Source organism: Bombina bombina, chromosome 2 (genome assembly GCF_027579735.1).
Source record: "Bombina bombina isolate aBomBom1 chromosome 2, aBomBom1.pri, whole genome shotgun sequence".
NCBI classification, from domain to species: Eukaryota; Metazoa; Chordata; class Amphibia; order Anura; family Bombinatoridae; genus Bombina; species Bombina bombina.
The window spans coordinates 1,231,378,944-1,231,403,279 of record NC_069500.1 but is presented as its reverse complement, the minus strand read 5'-3'; the positions used below and the strand labels follow the sequence as shown (position 1 = coordinate 1,231,403,279).

At 43.8% G+C, this 24,336-nt stretch overlaps 1 protein-coding gene across 1 annotated transcript in view; it reads left to right on the top strand.

Moving 5' to 3' along the window:
- ATP10D (ATPase phospholipid transporting 10D (putative)) overlaps positions 1 to 24,336 on the top strand; it is a 452,340-nt gene that overhangs the window by 103,984 nt on the left and 324,020 nt on the right. The window lies entirely within an intron of this gene.

Here is a 24,336-nt window from a genome sequence, read left to right as displayed (position 1 = left end):
CTTTTCCTATACCCAAGCGGATGGCGGACATAGTGAATAAGGAATGGGAGAAGCCCGGCATACCTTTTGTTCCCCCTCCTATATTTAAGAAATTATTTCCTATGGTCGACCCCAGAAAGGACTTATGGCAGACAGTCCCTAAGGTCGAGGGGGCAGTTTCTACTCTAAACAAGCGCACTACTATTCCTATCGAGGATAATTGTGCTTTCAAAGATCCTATGGATAAAAAATTGGAAGGTTTGCTTAAAAAGATTTTTATACAGCAAGGTTACCTTCTTCAACCCATTTCGTGCATTGTTCCTGTCACTACAGCAGCGTGGTTCTGGTTCGAGGAACTAGAAAAGTCGCTCAGTAGAGAGACTCCATATGAGGAGGTTATGGACAGAGTTCACGCACTCAAGTTGGCTAACTTTTATTTTAGATGCCGCTTTGCAAATAGCTAGATTAGCGGCGAAAAATTCAGGGTTTGCAATTGTGGCGCGCAGAGCGCTTTGGCAAAAGTATTGGTCAGCGGATGTATCATCCAAGACAAAATTGCTTAATATCCCCTTCAAGGGTAAAACTCTCTTTGGGCCCGAATTGAAAGAGATTATCTCAGACATCACTGGGGGAAAGGGCCACGCCCTCCCACAAGATAGGCCTTTCAAAGCCAAGAATAAGTCTAATTTTCGTTCCTTTCGTAATTTCAGGAACGGACCGGGCTCTAATTCTGCATCCTCTAAGCAAGAGGGTAATACCTCACAGACCAAACCAGCCTGGAAACCGATGCAAGGCTGGAACAAGGGTAAGCAGGCCAAGAAGCCTGCCGCTGCTAACAAAACAGCATGAAGGAGTAGCCCCCGATCCGGGACCGGATCTAGTGGGGGGCAGACTCTCTCTCTTTGCTCAGGCTTGTTCAAGAGATGTTCAGGATCCCAGAACGCTAGAAATAGTTTCTCAGGGTTATCTTCTGGAATTCAAGGAACTACCCCCAAGGGGAAGGTTCCACATGTCTCACTTATCCTCAAACCAAATAAAGAGACAGGCATTCTTACATTGTGTAGAAGACCTGTTAAAGATGGGAGTGATACACCCAGTTCCAACGGCGGAACAAGGAATGGGATTTTACTCAAAAAGAGGGAACTTTCAGACCAATCCTGGATTTAAAGATCCTAAACAAATTTCTCAGAGTACCATCGTTCAAGATGGAAACCATTCGAACGATTCTACCCACAATTCAGGAAGGTCAATTTATGACTACCGTGGATCTAAAGGATGCGTATCTACATATCCCTATCCACAAAGAACATCATCAGTTCCTAAGGTTCGCCTTTCTGGACAAACATTACCAGTTTGTGGCCCTCCCATTCGGGTTAGCCACTGCTCCAAGGATTTTCACAAAGGTACTCGGATCCCTTCTAGCGGTTCTAAGACCAAGGGGCATTGCAGTAGTACCTTACTTGGACGACATTCTAGTACAAGCGTCGTCTCTTTCAATGGCAAAGGCTCACTCAGACATCGTTCTGGCCTTTCTCAGATCTCACGGATGGAAGGTGAACATAGAAAAAAGTTCCCTGTCTCCGTCGACAAGAGTTCCCTTCTTGGGAACAATAATAGATTCCTTAGAAATGAGGATTTTCTTGACAGAAGTCAGAAAGTCAAAACTTCTAAACGCTTGTCAAGTTCTTCATTCTATTCCTCGTCTTTCCGTAGCTCAGTGCATGGAAGTAGTAGGATTGATGGTTGCAGCAATGGACATAGTTCCTTTTGCGCGAATTCATCTAAGACCATTACAACTGTGCATGCTGAAACAGTGGAATGGGGACTATACAGACTTGTCTCCAGTGATTCAAGTAGACCAGAAGACCAGAGACTCACTCAGTTGGTGGCTAACCCAGGATCACCTATCCCAGGGAATGAGCTTCCGCAGTCCAGAGTGGGTCATCGTCACGACCGACGCCAGCCTAGTGGGCTGAGGCGCGGTCTGGGAATCCCTGAAAGCTCAGGGACTGTGGTCTCGGGAAGAGTCTCTTCTCCCGATAAACATTCTGGAACTAAGAGCGATATTCAATACTCTCAGGGCTTGGCCTCAGCTAGCAAAGGCCAGATTCATAAGATTCCAATCAGACAACTTGACGACTGTTGCGTATCTCAATCATCAGGGGGGAACAAGGAGTTCCCTGGCGATGAAAGAAGTGACCAAAATAATACAATGGGCGGAGAATCACTCCTGCCACCTATCTGCGATCCACATCCCAGGTGTGGAAAACTGGGAGGCGGATTATCTGAGTCGTCAGACATTCCATCCGGGGGAGTGGGAACTCCACCCGGAGATCTTTGCCCAGTTGACTCAATTATGGGGCATTCCAGATATGGATCTGATGGCGTTGCGTCAGAACTTCAAGGTTCCTTGCTACGGGTCCAGATCCAGGGATCCCAAGGCGACTCTAGTGGATGCACTAGTAGCGCTTTGGACCTTCAACCTAGCTTATGTGTTTCCACCGTTTCCTCTCATTCCCAGGCTGGTAGCCAGGATCAAACAGGAGAGGGCCTCGGTGATCTTGATAGCTCCTGCGTGGCCACGCAGGACTTGTTATGCAGACCTGGTGAATATGTCATCGGTTCCACCATGGAAGCTACCTTTGAGACAGGACCTTCTTGTTCAGGGTCCATTCGAACATCCAAATCTGGTCTCCCTCCAGCTGACGGCTTGGAGATTGAACGCTTGATTCTATCAAAGCGTGGGTTTTCAGATTCCGTGATAGATACTCTGGTTCAAGCCAGAAAACCGGTAACTAGAAAGATTTACCATAAAATATGGAAAAGATATATCTGCTGGTGTGAATCCAAGGGATTCCCATGGAATAAGATAAAGATTCCTAGGATTCTTTCCTTTCTACAAGAAGGTTTGGATAAAGGATTATCTGCGAGTTCTCTAAAGGGACAGATTTCTGCTTTATCTGTCCTACTACACAAACGACTGGCAGTTGTGCCAGATGTTCAAGCATTTGTTCAGGCGTTGGTTAGGATCAAGCCTGTTTACAGACCTTTGACTCCTCCCTGGAGTTTAAATCTAGTTCTTTCAGTTCTTCAAGGGGTTCCGTTTGAACCTTTACATTCCATAGATATTAAGTTGTTATCTTGGAAAGTTTTGTTTTTGGTTGCTATTTCTTCTGCTAGAAGAGTTTCTGAGTTATCTGCTCTACAATGTTCTCCACCCTATCTGGTGTTCCATTCAGATAAGGTTGTTTTGCGTACTAAGCCTGGTTGTCTACCAAAGGTTGTTTCCAACAAAAATATTAATCAGGAGATAGTTGTACCTTCTTTGTGTCCGAATCCAGTTTCAAAGAAGGAACGTTTGCTACACAATTTAGATGTAGTCCGTGCTCTAAAATTCTACTTAGAAGCTACAAAAGAGTTCAGACAAACTTCTTCTCTGTTTGTCGTCTATTCTGGTAAAAGGAGAGGTCAAAAAGCAACTTCTACCTCTTTCCTTTTGGCTTAAAAGCATCATCCGATTGGCTTATGAGACTGCCAGATGGCAGCCTCCTGAAAGAATCACAGCTCACTCCACTAGGGCTGTAGCTTCCACATGGGCCTTCAAGAACGAGGCTTCTGTTGATCAGATATGAAAGGCAGCGACTTGGTCTTCACTGCACACTTTTGCCAAATTTTACAAATTTGATACTTTTGCTTCTTCGGAGGCTATTTTGGGGAGAAAGGTTTTGCAAGCCGTGGTGCCTTCCGTTTAGGTAACCTGATTTGCTCCCTCCCTTCATCCGTGTCCTAAAGCTTTGGTATTGGTTCCCACAAGTAAGGATGACGCCGTGGACTGTACACACCAATGTTGGAGAAAACAGAATTTATGCTTACCTGATAAATTACTTTCTCCAACGGTGTGTCCGGTCCACGGCCCGCCCTGGTTTTTTAATCAGGTCCGATGACTTATTTTCTCTAACTACAGTCACCACGACACCCTATGGTTTCTCCTATTTTTTCCTCCTGTCCGTCGGTCGAATGACTGGGGTGGGCGGAGCCTAGGAGGGACTATATGGCCAGCTTTGCTGAAACTCTTTGCCATTTCCTGTTGGGGAAGAGATATTCCCACAAGTAAGGATGACGCCGTGGACCGGACACACCGTTGGAGAAAGTAATTTATCAGGTAAGCATAAATTCTGTTTTCGTGCCTTTCGAAACTTCAAGGCAGGTGTGGCATCAACTTCCTCTAAGGCAAATCAAGAGGGAACTTTTGCTCAGTCCATGACGGTCTGGAGACAACCGGACCTGGAACAAAGATAAGCAGGCCAAGGAGCCTGCTGCTGCCTCTAGGACAGCATGAAGGAACGGTCCCCTATCCGGTAGCGGATCCTGTAGGGGGCAGACTTTCATTCTTCGCCCAGGCGTGGGCAAGAGATGCCCAGGATCCCTGGACATTGGAAATTATATCCAGAGATATCTTCTGGATTTCAAAGCTTCCCCTCTAAAAAAGGGGAGCTTTCACCTTTCACAATTATCTGCAAACCAGATAAAGAAAGAGGCATTCTTACATTGTGTACGAGACCCATCCAGTTCCAAGAGAGGAACAGGGACAGAGTTTTTCTCAAATCTGTTTGTGGTTCCCAAGGAGAAACTATTCGTACCATCTTAACTATGATCCAGGAGAGTCAATAGAGGACTACAATGGATTTGAAGGATGCTTATCCTCACATTACGATGCATAAGGATCACCATCGTTTTTTTTTCTTCAGATTTTCCTTTCTAGTCAGGCATTACCAGTTTGTAGCTTTTTCCTTTGGGTTAACTACAGCCCCAAGAATCTTTATGGAGGTTCTGAGGTCGCTTTGGCGGTCCTTCGGCCGCGGGGCATAGAAGTGGCCCCTTATTTAGGCGTCGAACATCCAAATTGCCAAGTCTCATACGGACGTAGTACTGGCTTTTCTGAGATCGCATGGGTGGAAAGTGAACAAGGAAGGAGTTCACTATACCCAATCTCAAGGGTTTCCTTCCTAGGGACCCTGATAGATTCTGTAGAAATGAAAAATTTACCTGACGGAGTCCAGGTTGTCAAAGTTTCTAAATTACGGCCGTGTTCTTCATTCCATCCGCGCCCTTCGGTGGCTCTGTACATGAATGTAATTGGCTCAATGGTAGTGGCAAGGGACATAGTACCGTTTGCACGCCTACATTTCAGACCGCTGCAACTATGCATGCTCAGTCAATGGAACGGGGATTACACAGATTTGTCCCCCTCTTAAATCTGGACCAAGAGGCCAGAGATTCTCTTCTCTGGTGGCTATCTCGGGTCCATCTGTCCAAGGGTATGACCTTCCGCAGGTCAGATGGGACAGTTGTTACAACAAATGCCAGCCTTTTAGGTTGGGATACAGTCTGGAACTCCCTGAAGACTCAGGGATAGTGGACTCAGGAGGAGACCCTCCTAATAAATATTCTGGAACTGGGAGCGATATTCCATGCTCTTCAGGCTTGGCCTCAGTTAGCAACTCTGAGGTACATCAGAATTCAGTCGGACAATATCACGACTGTGGCTTACATCAACCATCAAGGGGGAACAGAAGTTCCTTAGCGATGTTAAGTCTTAAAATAATTCACTGGACAGAGACTCTCTCTTGTCTATCAGCTATCCATTTCCCAGGTGTTGAGAACTGGGAGGGCGGATTTTCTTAGTCGTCAGACTTTTTCATCCGGGAAAGGGGGAGTTCCTTCCGGAGGTCTTTGTACAAGATCAAGCAGGAGAGTGCTTTGGTGTTTTTGACAGCGCCTGCGTGGCCACGCAGGACCTGGTATGCAGTTCTGGTGGACATATCATCCTTTCCATCATGGTCTCTGCTTATGAGACAGGACACTCTACCTCAGGGTCCTTTCAACCATCTAAATTAAACTTCTCTGAGATGGACTGCCTGGAGACTGAACGCTTGATGTTATCACAGCATGGCTTCTCCGAGTCAGTCATTGATACCTTAATACAGGCATGAAAGGCTGTCACTAGGAAAATTTAACATAGTTATGGCATAAATATCTTATTGGTATGAATCCAAGGGTTACTCATGGGGTAAAGTCAGGATTCCCAGGATATTATCTTTTCTCTAAGATGATTTTGAGAAAAGGGTTGTCAGCTAGTTTCTTAAAAGGACAGATTCTACTCTGTCTATTCTTTTGCACAAGCGTCTGGCAGATACTCTAGACGTTCAGGCATTTTGTCAGGCTTTGGTTAGAACCAAGCCTGTGTTTAAACCTGTTGCTCCGCCATGGAGCTTAAACCTGATTATTAAGAACCTTCAAGGAGTTCCGGTTGAACCTCTTCATTCCATAGATATCAAACTTTTTATCTTGGAGAGTTCCTTTTTGGTAGCTATTTCCTCGGCTCGTAGAGTCTCCGAGTTATCGGCTTTACAATGTGATTCTCCTTATCTGTTCCTCCGTACGGATTAGGTAGTCCTGCGTATCAAACCTGGGTTTTTTATCTAAGGTGGTATCTAACAAGAATATCACTCGAGAGTAGTGTTCCATTCTTGTATCCTAATCCTTCTTCAAAGAAGGAACGTCTATTACACAATTTGGACGTGGTTCGTGCTTTAAAGTTTTACTTACAAGCTACTTCAGATTTTCATCAAACATTTACTTTGTTTGTTGTCTACTCTGGACAGAGGAGAGGTCAAAAGACTTCAGCAACCTCTCTTTCTTTTTGGTTAAAAAGCATAATTCGTCTAGCTTATGAGACTGCTGGACAGCAGCCTCCTGAAGGGTTTACAGCTCATTCTACTAGAACTGTGGCTTTCACTTGGGCCTTTTTAAAATGAGGCTTCTGTTGAACAGATTTACACGACGGCGTCTTGGTCTGCGCTTCATATTTTGCTTCTTCGGAGGCTATTTTTGGGAGAGAGGGTTTTTTTTCAGGCAGTGGTACCTTCCGTTTAAGTACCTGCCTTGTCCCTCCCTTCATCCGTGTACTTTAGCTTTGGTATTGGTATCCCATAAGTCAGTGTTTTTCAACCAGTGTGCCGTGGCACACTAGTGTGCCGTGAGAGATCCTCAGGTGTGCCACGGCAGACTGACAACAGTGTGACATATTTTTTAAACTTTGCTTGTTTTTTACTCCCAGTGCAGGGGTAGTTTGTAGGAGGCATGGCATAACAGCACAATACATACAGTATGTGTGTGTTTGTGTATATGTGTATATATATATATATATATATATATATATATATATATATATATATATATATGCTGTATTAGGCTACAATGTGTGATTTTTTTTTAAAATTTTGGGATGGTGGTGTGCCACAAGATTTTTTTATGTAAAAAAGTGTGCCACAGCACAAAAAAGGTTAAAAATCACTGCCATAAGTAATGGATGATCCGTGGACTGGATACACTTAACAAGAGAAAACGTAATTTATGCTTACTTGATAAATTTATTTCTCTTGTAGTGTATCCAGTCCACGGCCCACCCTGTCATTTTAAGGCAGGTAATTTTTTCATTTAAACTACAGTCACCACTGCACCCTATGGTTTTTCCTTTCTCTGCATGTTTTCGGTCGAATGACTGGATATGGCAGTTAGGGGAGGAGCTATATAGCAGCTCTGCTGTGGGTGGACTCTTGCAACGTCCTGTTGGGAAGGAGAATATCCCATAAGTAATGGATGATCCGTGGACTGGATACACTACAAGATAAATAAATTTTTCAGGTAAGCATAAATTATGTTTTCTGTCTTGCGTAGCCGTTATTAACCCCTTCGCCCATCGTAAAGCATAACGTAGCTCTACATCCATAATGCTGGAATCCTAAGCAGTCTTGGTTGTAAAGTGACAACTGAGACTTGCTGTTTGTGGGCTTCTAGCATCTGCCCTCAAATGGTAATGGCGCACGATCAGTGCTCCGTTACCATTTGAAGCCAGATTGTTACAGACAGTGACACGGTTTGTGTTACTGTCTGTAATGATCATCCGTTGTTTCCCGGTTGGACATGTGGGAGGGAAAGTGTTAGGCCGGTGGGTGGCCCGGGGGGGGGGGGGGGTTGGGATGGACTCTACACTACAGAAACAAAGTTTTGAAGGTAGGGGTGGGTCACTACAGAAAAAAGAGCACCTCAGAGGGGGGTGCCCTACAAACTGATTGCAGGGATTGGGAACCCCTACACTACAGAAAAAAATTACTATAAACTGAACAAAAGGATCCCAGAAAAGCTTTTAGAATCATTTGTGTTATGACTTCTTACTGAAATTATGTACATACTGCTTGTGCAATTATCACATTTTGCAGCAAAATAGTAGCATTAAATGTATCAAAATTGGCCTAGATGTATAAAAAACATAATTTATGCTTACCTGATAAATTCCTTTCTTCTGTTGTGTGATCAGTCCACGGGTCATCATTACTTCTGGGATATAACTCCTCCCCAACAGGAAATGCAAGAGGATTCACCCAGCAGAGCTGCATATAGCTCCTCCCCTCTACGTCACTCCCAGTCATTCGACCAAGAATCAACGAGAAAGGAGAAACCAAGGGTGAAGTGGTGACTGGAGTATAATTTAAAAAATATCTACCTGCCTTAAAAAACAGGGCGGGCCGTGGACTGATCACACAACAGAAGAAAGGAATTTATCAGGTAAGCATAAATTATGTTTTCTTCTGTTATGTGTGATCAGTCCACGGGTCATCATTACTTCTGGGATACCAATACCAAAGCAAAAGTACACGGATGACGGGAGGGATAGGCAGGCTCATTATACAGAAGGAACCACTGCCTGAAGAACCTTTCTCCCAAAAATAGCCTCCGAAGAAGCAAAAGTGTCAAATTTGTAAAATTTGGAAAAAGTATGAAGCGAAGACCAAGTTGCAGCCTTGCAAATCTGTTCAACAGAGGCCTCATTCTTAAAGGCCCAAGTGGAAGCCACAGCTCTAGTAGAATGAGCTGTAATTCTTTCAGGAGGCTGCTGTCCAGCAGTCTCATAGGCTAAACGAATTATGCTACGAAGCCAGAAGGAGAGAGAGGTAGCCGAAGCCTTATGACCTCTCCTCTGACCAGAGTACACGACAAACAGGGAAGACGTTTGTCGAAAATCCTTAGTTGCCTGCAAGTAGAACTTGAGGGCACGAACTACATCTAGATTGTGTAGAAGACGTTCCTTCTTTGAAGAAGGATTCGGGCACAGAGAAGGAACCACGATCTCTTGATTGATGTTCCTGTTAGTGACTACCTTAGGTAAGAACCCAGGTTTAGTACGCAGAACTACCTTATCTGAATGAAAAATCAAATAAGGAGAATCACAATGTAAAGCTGATAACTCAGAGACTCTCCGAGCCGAAGAAATAGCCATTAAAAATAACACTTTCCAAGATAACAACTTTATATCAATGGAATGAAGGGGTTCAAACGGAACTCCTTGTAGAACGTTAAGAACAAGGTTTAAACTCCATGGCGGAGCAACAGTTTTAAACACAGGCTTGATTCTAGCTAAAGCCTGACAAAAGGCCTGGACGTCTGGATTGTCTGATAGACGCCTGTGCAACAAGATGGACAGAGCTGAGATCTGTCCCTTTAATGAACTAGCCGATAAACCCTTTTCTAAACCTTCTTGTAGAAAGGACAATATCCTAGGAATCCTAACCTTACTCCAGGAGTAACCTTTGGATTCGCACCAGTATAGGTATTTACGCCATATCTTATGGTAAATTCTTCTGGTAACAGGCTTCCTAGCCTGTATCAGGGTATCAATAACCGACTCAGAAAAACCACGTTTTGATAAAATCAAGCGTTCAATTTCCAAGCAGTCAGCTTCAGAGAAGTTAGATTTTGATGTTTGAATGGACCCTGTATCAGAAGGTCCTGTCTTAGAGGTAGAGACCAAGGCGGACAGGATGACATGTCCACTAGATCTGCATACCAAGTCCTGTGTGGCCACGCAGGCGCTATTAGAATCACTGATGCTCTCTCCTGTTTGATTTTGGCAATCAATCGAGGAAGCAGCGGGAAGGGTGGAAACACATAAGCCATCCCGAAGTTCCAAGGTGCTGTCAAAGCATCTATCAGAACCGCTCCCGGATCCCTGGATCTGGACCCGTAGCGAGGAAGTTTGGCGTTCTGGCGAGACGCCATGAGATCTATCTCTGGTTTGCCCCAACGTCGAAGTATTTGGGCAAAGACCTCCGGATGAAGTTCCCACTCCCCCGGATGAAAAGTCTGGCGACTCAAGAAATCCGCCTCCCAGTTCTCCACTCCCGGGATGTGGATTGCTGACAGGTGGCAAGAGTGAGACTCTGCCCAGCGAATTATCTTTGATACTTCCATCATTGCTAGGGAGCTTCTTGTCCCTCCTTGATGGTTGATGTAAGCTACAGTCGTGATGTTGTCCGACTGAAACCTGATGAACCCCCGAGTTCTTAACTGGGGCCAAGCCAGAAGGGCATTGAGAACTGCTCTCAATTCCAGAATGTTTATTGGTAGGAGACTTTCCTCCTGATTCCATTGTCCCTGAGCCTTCAGAGAATTCCAGACAGCGCCCCAACCTAGTAGGCTGGCGTCTGTTGTTACAATTGTCCAGTCCGGCCTGCTGAATGGCATCCCCCTGGACAGATGTGGCCGAGAAAGCCACCATAGAAGAGAGTTTCTGGTCTCTTGATCCAGATTCAGAGTAGGGGACAAGTCTGAGTAATCCCCATTCCACTGACTCAGCATGCACAATTGCAGCGGTCTGAGATGTAGACGTGCAAAGGGTACTATGTCCATTGCTGCTACCTTTTAAGCCGATCACCTCCATGCATTGAGCTACTGACGGGAGTTGAATGGAATGAAGGACACGGCATGCATTTAGAAGCTTTGTTAATCTGTCTTCTGTCAGATAAATCTTCATTTCTACAGAATCTATCAGAGTCCCCAAGAATGGAACTCTTGTGAGAGGAAAGAGAGAACTCTTCTTTTCGTTCACTTTCCATCCATGCGACCTTAGAAATGCCAGAACTAACTCTGTATGAGACTTGGCAGTTTGAAAGCTTGAAGCTTGTATCAGAATGTCGTCTAGGTACGGAGCTACCGAAATTCCTCGCGGTCTTAGTACCGCCAGAAGGGCACCCAGAACCTTTGTGAAGATTCTTGGAGCCGTAGCCAATCCGAATGGAAGAGCTACAAACTAGTAATGCCTGTCTAAGAAGGCAAACCTTAGATACCGATAATGATCTTTGTGAATCGGTATGTGAAGGTAAGCATCCTTTAAATCCACTGTAGTCATGTACTGACCCTTTTGGATCATGGGTAAGATTGTCCGAATAGTTTCCATTTTGAACGATGGAACTCTTAGGAATTTGTTTAGGATCTTTAAATCCAAGATTGGCCTGAAAGTTCCCTCTTTTTTGGGAACCACAAACAGGTTTGAGTAAAACCCTTGTCCTTGTTCCGACCGCGGAACCGGATGGATCACTCCCATTAATAACAGATCTTGTACACAGCGTAGAAACGCTTCTTTCTTTATCTGGTTTGTTGACAACCTTGACAGATGAAATCTCCCTCTTGGGGGAGAGAATTTGAAGTCTAGAAGGTATCCCTGAGATATGATCTCTAACGCCCAGGGATCCTGAACATCTCTTGCCCAAGCCTGGGCGAAGAGAGAGAGTCTGCCCCCCACTAGATCCGGTCCCGGATCGGGGGCCCTCGATTCATGTTGTCTTAGGGGCAGCAGCAGGTTTCCTGGCCTGCTTGCCCTTGTTCCAGGACTGGTTAGGTTTCCAGCCTTGTCTGTAACGAGCAACGGCTCCTTCCTGTTTTGGAGCAGTGGAAGTTGGTGCTGCTCCTGCTTTGAAATTCCGAAAGGGACGAAAATTAGACTGTCTAGCCTTAGCTTTGGCTTTGTCTTGAGGCAGGGCGTGGCCCTTACCTCCTGTAATGTCAGCGATAATTTCTTTCAAACCGGGCCCAAATAAAGTTTGCCCTTTGAAAGGTATATTAAGTAATTTGGACTTAGAAGTTACATCAGCTGACCAGGATTTTAGCCACAGCGCTCTACGTGCCTGAATGGCGAATCCTGAGTTCTTAGCCGTAAGTTTGGTTAAATGTACTACGGCCTCCGAAATGAATGAATTAGCTAGTTTAAGGACTCTAAGCCTGTCCGTAATGTCGTCCAGCGTAGCTGAACTAAGGTTCTCTTCCAGAGACTCCATCCAAAATGCTGCCGCAGCCGTAATCGGCGCGATGCATGCAAGGGGTTGCAATATAAAACCTTGTTGAACAAACATTTTCTTAAGGTAACCCTCTAATTTTTTATCCATTGGATCTGAAAAAGCACAGCTATCCTCCACCGGGATAGTGGTACGCTTAGCTAAAGTAGAAACTGCTCCCTCCACCTTAGGGACCGTTTGCCATAAGTCCCGTGTGGTGGCGTCTATTGGAAACATCTTTCTAAATATTGGAGGGGGTGAGAACGGCACACCGGGTCTATCCCACTCCTTAGTAACAATTTCAGTTAGTCTCTTAGGTATAGGAAAAACGTCAGTACTCGCCGGGTACCGCAAAGTATTTATCCAACCTACACAATTTCTCTGGTATTGCAACAGTGTTACAATCATTAAGAGCCGCTAAAACCTCCCCTAGTAATACACGGAGGTTCTCCAATTTAAATTTAAAATTTGAAATATCTGAATCCAATCTGTTTGGATCAGAACCGTCACCCACAGAATGAAGCTCTCCGTCCTCATGCTCTGCAAGCTGTGACGCAGTATCCGACATGGCTCTAGTATTATCAGCGCACTCTGTTCTCACCCCAGAGTGATCACGCTTGCCCCTTAGTTCTGGTAATTTAGCCAAAACTTCAGTCATAACAGTAGCCATATCTTGTAATGTTATCTGTAATGGCCGCCCAGATGTACTAGGCGTCACAATATCACGCACCTCCCGGGCGGGAGATGCAGGTACTGACACGTGAGGCGAGTTAGTCGGCATAACTCTCCCCTCGCTGTTTGGTGAAATTTGTTCAATTTGTACAGATTGGCTTTTATTTAAAGTAGCATCAATACAGTTAGTACATAAATTTCTATTGGGCTCCACCTTGGCATTGGAACAAATGACACAGGTATCTTCCTCTGCATCAGACATGTTTAACACACTAGCAAATAACTTGCAACTTGGTTACAATCTTATTTAACAAAAACGTACTGTGCCTCAAAGAAGCACTAAACGATTAAATGACAGTTGAAATAATGAACTGAAAAACTGTTATAGCATCAATCCTTGAAAACAACACAACTTTTAGCAAAGGTTTGTTCCCATTAGTAAAGTAACAATAATTAAATTTGAAACGTAAAAATTACAGAGCAACGTTTTTAATCACAGTCAATATATAAGTCTCACAGCTCTGCTGAGAGAATCTACCTCCCTTCAAAGAAGTTTGAAGACCCCTGAGTTCTGTTAGATATGAACCGGATCATGCAGGAAATACAAGAGTAACTGACTGGAAATTTTTGATGCGTAGCAAAGAGCGCCAAAAACGGCCCCTCCCCCTCACACACAGCAGTGAGAGAGAAACGAAACTGTCACAATTAAAACAAGCAGCTGCCAAGTGGAAAAATAATGCCCAAACATTTATTCACTCAGTACCTCAGAAAATGCAAACGATTCTACATTCCAGCAAAAACGTTTAACATAATAAATACCTATTAAAAGGTTTAATGTACTTTTTACAGAGTAATTCCAGTGAAGTACCATCCCCAGAATACTGAAGTGTAGAGTATACATACATGTTATTATAACGGTATGGCAGGATTTTCTCATCAATTCCATTCAGAAAATAAAAACTGCTACATACCTCAATGCAGATTCATCTGCCCGCTGTCCCCTGATCTGAAGCTTTTACCTCCCTCAGATGGCCGAGAAACAGCAATATGATCTTAACTACTCCGGTTAAAATCATAGTAAAAAACTCTGGTAGATTCTTCTTCAAACTCTGCCAGAGAGGCAATAACACGCTCCGGTGCTATTGTAAAATAACAAACTTTTGATTGAAGTTATAAAAACTAAGTATAATCACCATAGTCCTCTCACACATCCTATCTAGTCGTTGGGTGCAAGAGAATGACTGGGAGTGACGTAGAGGGGAGGAGCTATATGCAGCTCTGCTGGGTGAATCCTCTTGCATTTCCTGTTGGGGAGGAGTTATATCCCAGAAGTAATGATGACCCGTGGACTGATCACACATAACAGAAGAAATTGATACCTTTGAGTTGTCTACTTAAGCAAAATATGTAGTTTTGATAGGTAAATCGAAAAAAACAGACTCTATTTCTGTTTAAATGGAATGTTAGCAAAAATACTAAAAACTCTCTGCTATTTTGGGCAATTTTTTTTCTGAAATTCCCGGTATCAAAGGGGTTAATCATGCCTCATTGTTCTCCACAGAAATTGTTGCCAGCTGGGTGGCATTATGAAGTATGTATGAAGAAGGTGGGGGTAGTGTAATACTTTGCAATATATTATAACATTTTCTGTTGTTTATAAATTTTGCCTTAGCTCTTCAAAGTACAAATTAATTGCAATATAAAGGGACAGTAAAGTCAAAATTAAACTTTCATGATTAAGACAGAACAGGCAATTTTAAACAACTTTACAAATTACTTAATTTTTACAAATTTGGTATCCTTTGTTGAAGAGTAAATCTAAGTCGGCTAATAGGAGCTCAGGAAAGTGAACGTCTGTAGAGGTCTATTGTAGCAGTGTTTGGAACCATCTATAACATTGCTATAAAGAATGTTGTAAACACTGCTGCAAAATGGCTAAAGACATTTGCACGATCCTAAAATCACCTAGGATTACTCTTTTTAAGAAAGGCTACCAAGAGAATTAAGCAAAATTGATAAAGTAAATTGGAAAGTTGTTTAAAACTTTATGATCTATTCATTACGTTTGTTTAATTTTGTCTTCACGTCTCTTTAACATACATTGATTTAATGGTAATTTGTTTAACAAACATTGAAAACATTTAATATTAGCTATTTTTTCCTTAACCCTTTGAGTGCTAAACTAGATAAAAAAAAATTCTGTTGTGTGATTTTGTTCCCCTCTCCCCCCCAGATCCCCAATACTGTTGGAAAGGTTAGGCGATTACCTTTCCAACGGTGGGTCTTGGGGGTCTGTAGTTGCTTAGATGCCTGAGTTTCAGGCTTCTAAGCAGCATGCCCCCTTTCCCTATATTTTGTATTGTAAATTTTAATTAAAGTTGTGCAGTGACGCCATCACGTTATTGCGCGTCACGTCACCGCATGTAACGGGAAGCCCCGGCGATGCCTGTCACTATACAGGCTCGGTTGTCAGGGTGGGATCTGGTGGGAGCCCCCAGATTGCTCTAAAGGTGGGTGAGTGCTAGCGACGGCTCTGAGTTAGCCAGGTGGTGTGAACATTAAGCGCTAAATTACAAGTGGAGTGCTAAATTATTGTGCGTCCGCAAACCAGCAAAACGGGCATCAGAGATCAGATCTCTGGTTGGTTAATTTTCCTAAAAGTGACTCAAATGCCCTCAAAATAGAGGGCATTATACTTTTTATTTAAAAAAAAATAAATAAAAGAAAATTAAAAGAAAACTACACTAGGCAGTTTTGAGGCTTTAAAGTTGGTGGGAAGGATGTGTAAGAAAAAAAAAAAACGGCACTAAAAAGTGCCTTTACATTGCGTTCAATAGGAACTGTGTATTCCCATAGACCGCAATATAAATATATATGTATATTATTATATACATAATGTGTTAATATGATTGTATATACACATTTCTCTTGTTAAGTGTGTTCAGTCCACGGGTCATCCATTACTTATGGGATATATTCTCCTCCCCCAACAGGAAGTTGCAAGAGGATCACCCAAGCAGAGCTGCTATATAGCTCCTCCCCTCACATGTCATATCCAGTCATTCTGTTGCAACCCTCAACAAAGAAGGAGGTCGCGGGAGGAGTTGGAGTTTTTACTTAATTATTCTTCAATCAAAAGTTTGTTATTTTAAATGGCACCGGAGTGTGCTGTTTTTCTATCTCAGGCAGTATTTGGAAGAAGAAACTGCCTGTGTTTACTATGATCTTAGCAGGCGTAACTAAGATCCACTGGCTGTTCTCGACATTCTGAGGAGTGGGGTAACTTCAGGACATGGGAATAGCATGCGGGGTCCCCCGCAAATGAGGTATGTGCAGTACAATATTTTCTGGGAATGGAATTGACTAAGAAAATACTGCTGTTACCCGTATGATGTAAGTACAGCCTTAAATGCAGTAGTAGTGACTGGTATCAGGCTGATAAATGTATGCACAGTAGAGTTATTTTCTAGGGACTAGAATTTGACTGAGAAAATACTGTTAATACTGAAATAATGCTTAAGCCTTTTCTGCAGTGGTAGCGACTGGTTGCAGGCTTAGTGATAACTTTGCATGACATTCAAAGAAGTTTTATTTTCAAAACGTTTACTGGCATGTTATTCGTTTTTGTGAGGTACTTTGGTGATAAATCCTTTTGGGCATGAATTTTTTTCCACATGGCTAACGTATATTTCTGCATAGAAACCGTTATATCAGGTCTCCCTCTGTTGTAAATGAGCGGGAGGGGCCTCTTTTTAGCGCCTTGTTGCGCAGTTAAAATTCTAGCACAGTCTTCCTGCTTCTTCCTCCTTGATCCAGGACGTCTCTAGAAAGCTCAGGGGTTTTCAAAATTCGTTTTTGAGCGAGGTAATCAGTCACAGCAGACCTGTGACAGTGTGTTAGATAAAAACGTTTAATATTAATTTGATATCCGTTTATTTGGGTACTGAGGGGTTAATCATCCTGTTGCTAATGGGTGCAATCCTCTGCTAATTAATACATTTAATGAATTGTTGACTATAACTAAATTAGTTCTTTGTTACTCAACTGTGTTTTTTAAAAGCGCTGCAGCGTTTTTTATATTGCTTGCAAACTTATTGAAAGTATTTTCCAAGCTTGCTAGCTTCATTGCTAGTCTGTTTAAACATGTCTGATACAGAGGAATCTGCTTGTTCATTATGTTTAAAAGCCGTTGTGGAGCCCAATAGAAATATGTGTACCAATTGTATTGATGTTACTTTGAAAAATCAATCTGTACGATTAAAAAATTATCACCAGACAGCGAGGGGGGCAGTTATGCCGTCTAACTCTCCTCACGTGTCAGTACCTTCGTCTCCCGCTCGGGAGGTGCGTGAGATTGAGGCGCCAAGTACATCAAGGCCCTTACAAATCACTTTACATGATATGGCTAATGTTATGAAAGAAGTATTATACAATATGCCCGAGTTAAGAGGCAAGCGCGACAGTTCTGGGTTAAGGACAGAGCGCGCCGATGACACGGGAGCCATGTCTGATACTGCGTCACAGTTTGCAGAACATGAGGACGGAGAGCTTCATTCTGTGGGTGACGGTTCTGATTCGGGGAGACCGGATTCAGAAATTTCAAATTTTATATTTAAGCTTGAGAACCTCTGCGTGTTGCTAGGGGAGGTGTTAGCGGCTCTGAATGATTGTGACACGGTGGCAATCCCAGAGAAATTATGTAAGCTGGATAAATAATACGCGGTGCCGGTGTGTACTGACGTTTTTCCTATACCAAAGAGGCTTACAGAGATTATTAGTAAGGAGTGGGATAGACCCAGTGACACCACCACAAGAGACTTATGGCAGACGGTCCCTAAGGTGGAGGGAGCAGTTTCTACTCTAGCCAAGCGTACCACTATCCCGGTGGAGGATAGCTGTGCTTTCTCAGATCCAATGGATAAAAAATTAGAGGGTTATCTTAAGAAAATGTTTGTTCAACAAGGTTTTATATTACAGCCCCTTGCATGCATTGCGCCTGTCACTGCTGCAGCGGCATTCTGGTTTGAGTCTCTGGAAGAGGCGATTCGCACAGCACCATTGGATGAGTCTCTGAGCAAGATTAGAACCCTTAAGCTGGCTAATGCGTTTGTTTCGGATGCTGTAGTGCATTTAACCAAACTTACGGCTAAAAATTCCGGATTCGCCATACAGGCGCGCAGAGCGCTTTGGCTTAAATCCTGGTCAGCAGATGTAACTTCTAAGTCTAAATTACTAAACATTCCTTTCAAAGGGCACACCTTATTCGGGCCCGGCTTGAAGGAAATTATTGCTGACATTACTGGAGGTAAGGGCCACACCCTTCCTCAGGACAGGGCCAAATCGAAGGCCAAACAGTCTAATTTTCGTGCCTTTCGTAATTTCAAGGCAGGAGCAGCATCAACTTCCTCTGCTCCAAAACAGGAAGGAACTACTGCTCGTTACAGACAGGGTTGGAAAGGCAACCAGTCATGGAACAAGGGCAAGCAGGCCAGAAAGCCTACTTCCGCCCCTAAGACAGCATGAAGTCAGGGCCCCCTTTCCGGAGACGGATCTTGTGGGGGGCAGACTCTCTCTCTTCGCCCAGGCTTGGGCAAGAGATGTACAGGATCCCTGGACATTGGAGATTATATCTCAGGGATACCTTCTGGATTTCAAAACTTCTCCTCCACAAGGGAGGTTTCATCTGTCAAGGTTATCAACAAACCTAGTAAAGAAAGAGGCATTTCTACAATGTGTACAAGACCTCTTAGTGATGGAAGTAATCCACCCAGTTCCGCGGACGGAACAGGGGCAAGGGTTTTATTCAAATCTGTTTGTGGTTCCCAAGAAAGAGGGAACCTTCAGACCAATCTTAGATTTAAAAATCTTAAACAAATTCCTAAGGGTTCCATCGTTCAAGATGGAAACCATTCGGACCATCCTACCCATGATCCAAGAGGGTCAATATATGATCACAGTGGATTTAAAGGATGCCTACCTTCACATACCGATTCACAAAGATCATTATCGGTACCTAAGGTTTGCCTTTCTAGACAGGTATTACCAGTTTGTAGCGCTTCCCTTCGGATTAGCTACGGCCCCGAGAATTTTTACAAAGGTTCTGGGCTCTCTTCTGGCGGTACTAAGACCACGAGGCATAGCGGTGGCTCCGTACCTAGACGACATTCTGATACAAGCGTCAAGTTTTCAAAATGCAAAGTCTCATACAGAGATAGTTCTAGCATTTCTGAGGTCGCATGGGTGGAAAGTGAACGTGGAAAAGAGTTCTCTGTTACCACTCACAAGGGTCCCTTTTCTAGGGACTCTTATAGATTCTGTAGAGATGAAAATTTACCTGACGGAGTCCAGGTTATCAAAGATTCTCAATGCTTGCCGTATCCTTCACTCCATTCCAAGCCCATCAGTAGCTCAGTGCATGGAAGTAATCGGCTTAATGGTCGCGGCAATGGACATAGTGCCATTTGCGCGCCTACATCTCAGACCGCTGCAACTATGCATGCTAAGTCAATGGAACGGGGATTACTCAGATCTGTCCCCTTTGCTAAATCTGGACCAGGAGACCAGAGATTCTCTTCTCTGGTGGTTGTCACGGATTCATCTGTCCAAAGGAATGACTTTTCGCAGACCAGATTGGACGATTGTAACAACAGATGCCAGCCTACTAGGCTGGGGAGCAGTCTGGAACTCCCTGAAGGCTCAGGGATCGTGGACTCAGGAGGAGAAACTCCTCCCAATAAACATTCTAGAATTAAGAGCAATATTCAATGCTCTTCTAGCTTGGCCTCAGTTGGCAACACTGAGGTTCATCAGATTTCAGTCGGACAACATCACGACTGTGGCTTACATCAATCGTCAAGAGGGGAACCAGGAGTTCCCTAGCGATGTTGGAAGTCTCGAAGATAATTCGCTGGGCAGAGTCTCACTCTTGCCACCTGTCAGCGATCTACATCCCAGGCGTGGAGAACTGGGAGGCGGATTTTTTAAGTCGCCAGACTTTTCATCCGGGGGAGTGGGAACTTCACCCGGAGGTATTTGCCCAACTGATTCATCGTTGGGGCAAACCGGATCTGGATCTCATGGCATCTCGCCAGAACGCCAAGCTTCCTTGTTACGGATCCAGGTCCAGGGACCCGGGAGCGGTGCTGGTAGATGCTCTAACAGCCCCTTGGGTTTTCAACATAGCTTATGTGTTTCCACCTTTTCCGTTGCTACCTCGACTGATTGCCAGGATCAAACAGGAGAGAGCATCGGTGATTCTGATAGCGCCTGCGTGGCCACGCAGGACCTGGTATGCAGACCTAGTGGACATGTCGTCCTGTCCACCATGGTCTCTACCCCTGAGGCAGGACCTTCTAATTCAGGGTCCTTTCAACCATCCAAACCTAATTTCTCTGAGGCTGACTGCTTGGAAATTGAACGCTTGATTCTATCAAAGCGTGGGTTTTCGGATTCGGTTATTGATACATTAATACAGGCTCGGAAACCTGTTACCAGAAAAATTTACCACAAGATATGGCGTAAATATTTATATTGGTGTGAATCCAAGAGTTACTCATGGAGTAAGGTTAGGATTCCTAGGATATTGTCTTTTCTACAAGAGGGTTTAGAAAAGGGCTTATCCGCTAGTTCACTAAAGGGACAGATTTCTGCTCTGTCTATTCTTTTACACAGGCGTCTGGCAAAGAATCCAGACGTCCAGGCTTTTGGTCAGACTTTGGCTAGGATTAAGCCTATGTTTAAAGCTGTTGCTCCCCCGTGGAGCTTAAACTTGGTTCTTAAAGTTCTTCAGGGGGTTCCGTTTGAACCCCTTCATTCCATTGATATTAAGCTTTTATATTGGAAAGTTCTGTTTTTGATGGCTATTTCCTCGGCTCGAAGAGTCTCTGAGTTATCTGCCTTACATTGTGATTCTCCTTATCTGATCTTTCATTCAGACAAGGTAGTCCTGCGTACTAAACCTGGGTTTTTACCTAAGGTTGTTTCTAACAAGAATATCAATCAAGAGATTGTTGTTCCATCCTTTTGTCCTAATCCTTCTTCAAAGAAGGAACGTCTTTTGCATAATCTGGACGTGGTCCGTGCTCTGAAGTTCTACTTACAGGCAACTAAAGATTTTCGACAAACTTCTTCTCTGTTTGTCGTTTACTCTGGACAGAGGAGAGGTCAAAAGGCTTCGTCTACCTCTCTCTCTTTTTGGCTTCGTAGCATAATACGCTTATCCTATGAGACTGCTGGACAGCAGCCTCCTGAAAGAATTACAGCTCATTCCACTAGAGCTGTGGCTTCCACCTGGGCCTTTAATAATGAGGCCTCTGTTGAACAGATTTGCAAGGCTGCAACTTGGTCTTCACTTCACACTTTTTCCAAATTTTCCAAATTTGACACTTTTGCTTCTTCGGGGGCTGTTTTTGGGAGAAAGGTTCTACAGGCAGTGGTTCCTTCTGTTTAATGTTCCTGCCTTGTCCCTCCCATCATCCGTGTACTTTAAGCTTTGGTATTGGTATCCCATAAGTAATAGATGACCCGTGGACTGAACACACTTAACAAGAGAAAACATAATTTATGCTTACCTGATAAATTTATTTCTCTTGTAGTGTGTTCAGTCCACGGCCCGCCCTGTCTATTTGAGGCAGGTTCTAAATTTTAAATTATAACTCCAGTCACCACTGCACCCTATAGTTTCTCCTTTCTCGTCTTGTTTCGGTCGAATGACTGGATATGACATGTGAGGGGAGGAGCTATATAGCAGCTCTGCTTGGGTGATCCTCTTGCAACTTCCTGTTGGGGAGGAGAATATATCCCATAAGTAATGGATGACCCGTGGACTGAACACACTACAAGAGAAATAAATTTATCAGGTAAGCATAAATTATGTTATTTCTCTTGCAAGGTGTATCCAGTCCACGGCTTCATCCTTTACTTGTGGGATATTCTCATTCCCTACAGGAAGTGGCAAAGAGAGCACACAGCAGAGCTGTCCATATAGCTCCCCCTCTAGCTCCACCCCCCCAGTCATTCTCTTTGCCGGCTCTAAGCACTAGGGTCTCTCTACAGGAGGGTAAAGTGAATGTGTTGTTAGAATTTTAGTTTTATATCTTCAATCAAGAGTTTATTTGTAAATGGTACCGGTTTGTACTATTTACTCTCTAGCAGAAAAGTGATGAAGAATTCTGCTGAGAGGAGAATGATTTTAGCATGTTGTAACTAAAATCCACTGCTGTTCCCACACAGGACTGAGGAGTACCAGAAAACTTCAGTTGGGGGGAACAGTTTGCAGGCTTGACTGCAATGAGGTATGTTCAGTCATTTATTTCTAGACAAGACTGAGATAATGCTAGAAGACTGACAATATCCCCATGTAGGGAGGGTAAGCTATGTTCTGAGACTTAGTATAGAATTGAATGCTTACATGACAGGGCTAAATAGGCTGGTTGACACTAATACAGGGCAATCGATTATTTATTTAAGAAATACTCGTTGGAGACACCTTTTTAAGCACTTTGGAGTGTTTTACTGGGGTTATTATCCACATGGCATAAATTTAGTCACTTAGAAGTGATTTTTGTAGGCCTCACAACTCTGGAGGGGAGTGGGAGGGGCCTAATTTTGCGCCTCAGATGCACAGTTAGAATTGAAAGACTGTTTCATGCTGCTTCACATGGAGGGTCCAGCTGCTGATTGAGGGCCTAAAAGAAGCTTTATTCCCCCAAAACTGATCCTTAAGGGCAGGTAGGGCCACAGCAGTAAGCTGTGGCAAGGTGCTGTAGTCAATTAACCGGTTGTTGGCTTTGGGCTGCTCTGGTTTAGGCATTAAGGGGTTCATAGTTCTGAAACTTGTGGTGCAATCATATTAAAGCCTTAGGTACATACTGTGAAAATTTCAAAAGGATTGGTGCATTTTTCACTGTTTAGTAAAATTGTGTGCTCTTTTTATTTCTTAAAGGCACAGTAACGTTTTTTCAAATTGTGTTTTTTATTTGATTAAAGTGTTTTCCAAGCCTGCTTGTGTATGCTACTAGTCTGTTAAACATGTCTGACACTAAGGAAAATCCTTGTTCAATGTGTTAAGAAGCCATGGTGGAACCCCCTCTCAGAATGTGTCCCAATTGCACTAATATGTCTATACACTTTAAAGATCATATTGTTGCACTTAAAAGTGTGGCCCTAGATGATTCTTAGACTGAAGGTAATGAGGATAGTCCGCCTACCTCTCCCCATGTGTCACAACCAGTTACGCCCGCCCCTATTACATTGCAACAACTATTCATGGATAATTCCCTTGCGGCCTTTCTATCCAAACTGCCAGTTTTTCCTGCAAAGCGCGATAGCTCTGTTTTAAGAACAGATTATGAGCAGTCTGAAGCTTTGGTAGCCTTATCTGATGTACCCTCACAACACTCCGAAGTGGGGGTGAGGGATTTGATGTCTGAGGGAGAAATTTCCGACTCGGGAAAGGTTTCTCATCAGGCAGAGTCAGATTCATTAGCGTTTAAATTTAAACTGGAACACCTCCGCGTATTGCTCAGGGAGGTATTAGCCATTCTGGATGATTGTGATCCTATGGTGGTCCCAGAGAAATTGTGTAAAATGGACAAGTACCTAGAGGTCCCTGTATACACTGATGCATTTCCGATCCCTAAAAGGGTTGCGGATATTGTTACTAGGGAGTGGGATAGACCAGGTGTCCCTTTTGTTCCCCCCCACTATTTTTAAGAAAATGTTCCCCATAACTGACCCCAGGCGGGACTCATGGCAGACGGTCCCTAAGGTAGAGGGGGCTGTTTCTTCACTTGCTAAGCGCACAACCATACCAATTGAAGACAGTTGTGCTTTTAAAGATCCTATGGATAAAAAGTTAGGTTTACTTAAGAAAATTTTTGTTCAACAAGGTTTCCTTCTCCAACCTATTGCATGCATTATTCCTGTAACTACTGCAGCGGCTTTCTGGTTTGAGGCGCTGGAGGAGTCGCTCCAGACGGAGACCTCATATGACGAAATTATGGATAGAATTAATGCTCTAAAGCTGGCTAATTCTTTTATCACAGATGCCGCCTTGCAATAAGCTAAGTTAGTGGCAAAAAATTCTGGTTTTGCCATCATGGCGCGCAGAGCGCTTTGGCTCAAGTCATGGTCGGCCGATGTTTCGTCAAAATCAAAATTATTAAATATCCCTTTCAAGGGAAAGATCCTTTTCGGGCCAGAATTGAAAGAGATTATTTCAGAAATCACCGGGGGCAAGGGCCATGCTCTCCCTCAGGACAAGCCCTTTAAGGCTAGAAACAAAGCTAATTTTCGTTCCTTTCGTAACTTAAGGAGAGGTCCGGCTTCAGCCTGTACAGCTGCAAAGCAAGAGGGTAACGCTTCACAGCCCAAGGCAACCTGGAAGCCTTACCAGGGCTGGAACAAGGGTAAACAGGCCAAAAAGCCTGCAGCTGCTACCAAGACAGCATTAAGGGGTAGCCCCCGATCCGGGACCGGATCTAGTAGGGGGCACACTCTCTCTCTTCGCTCAGGC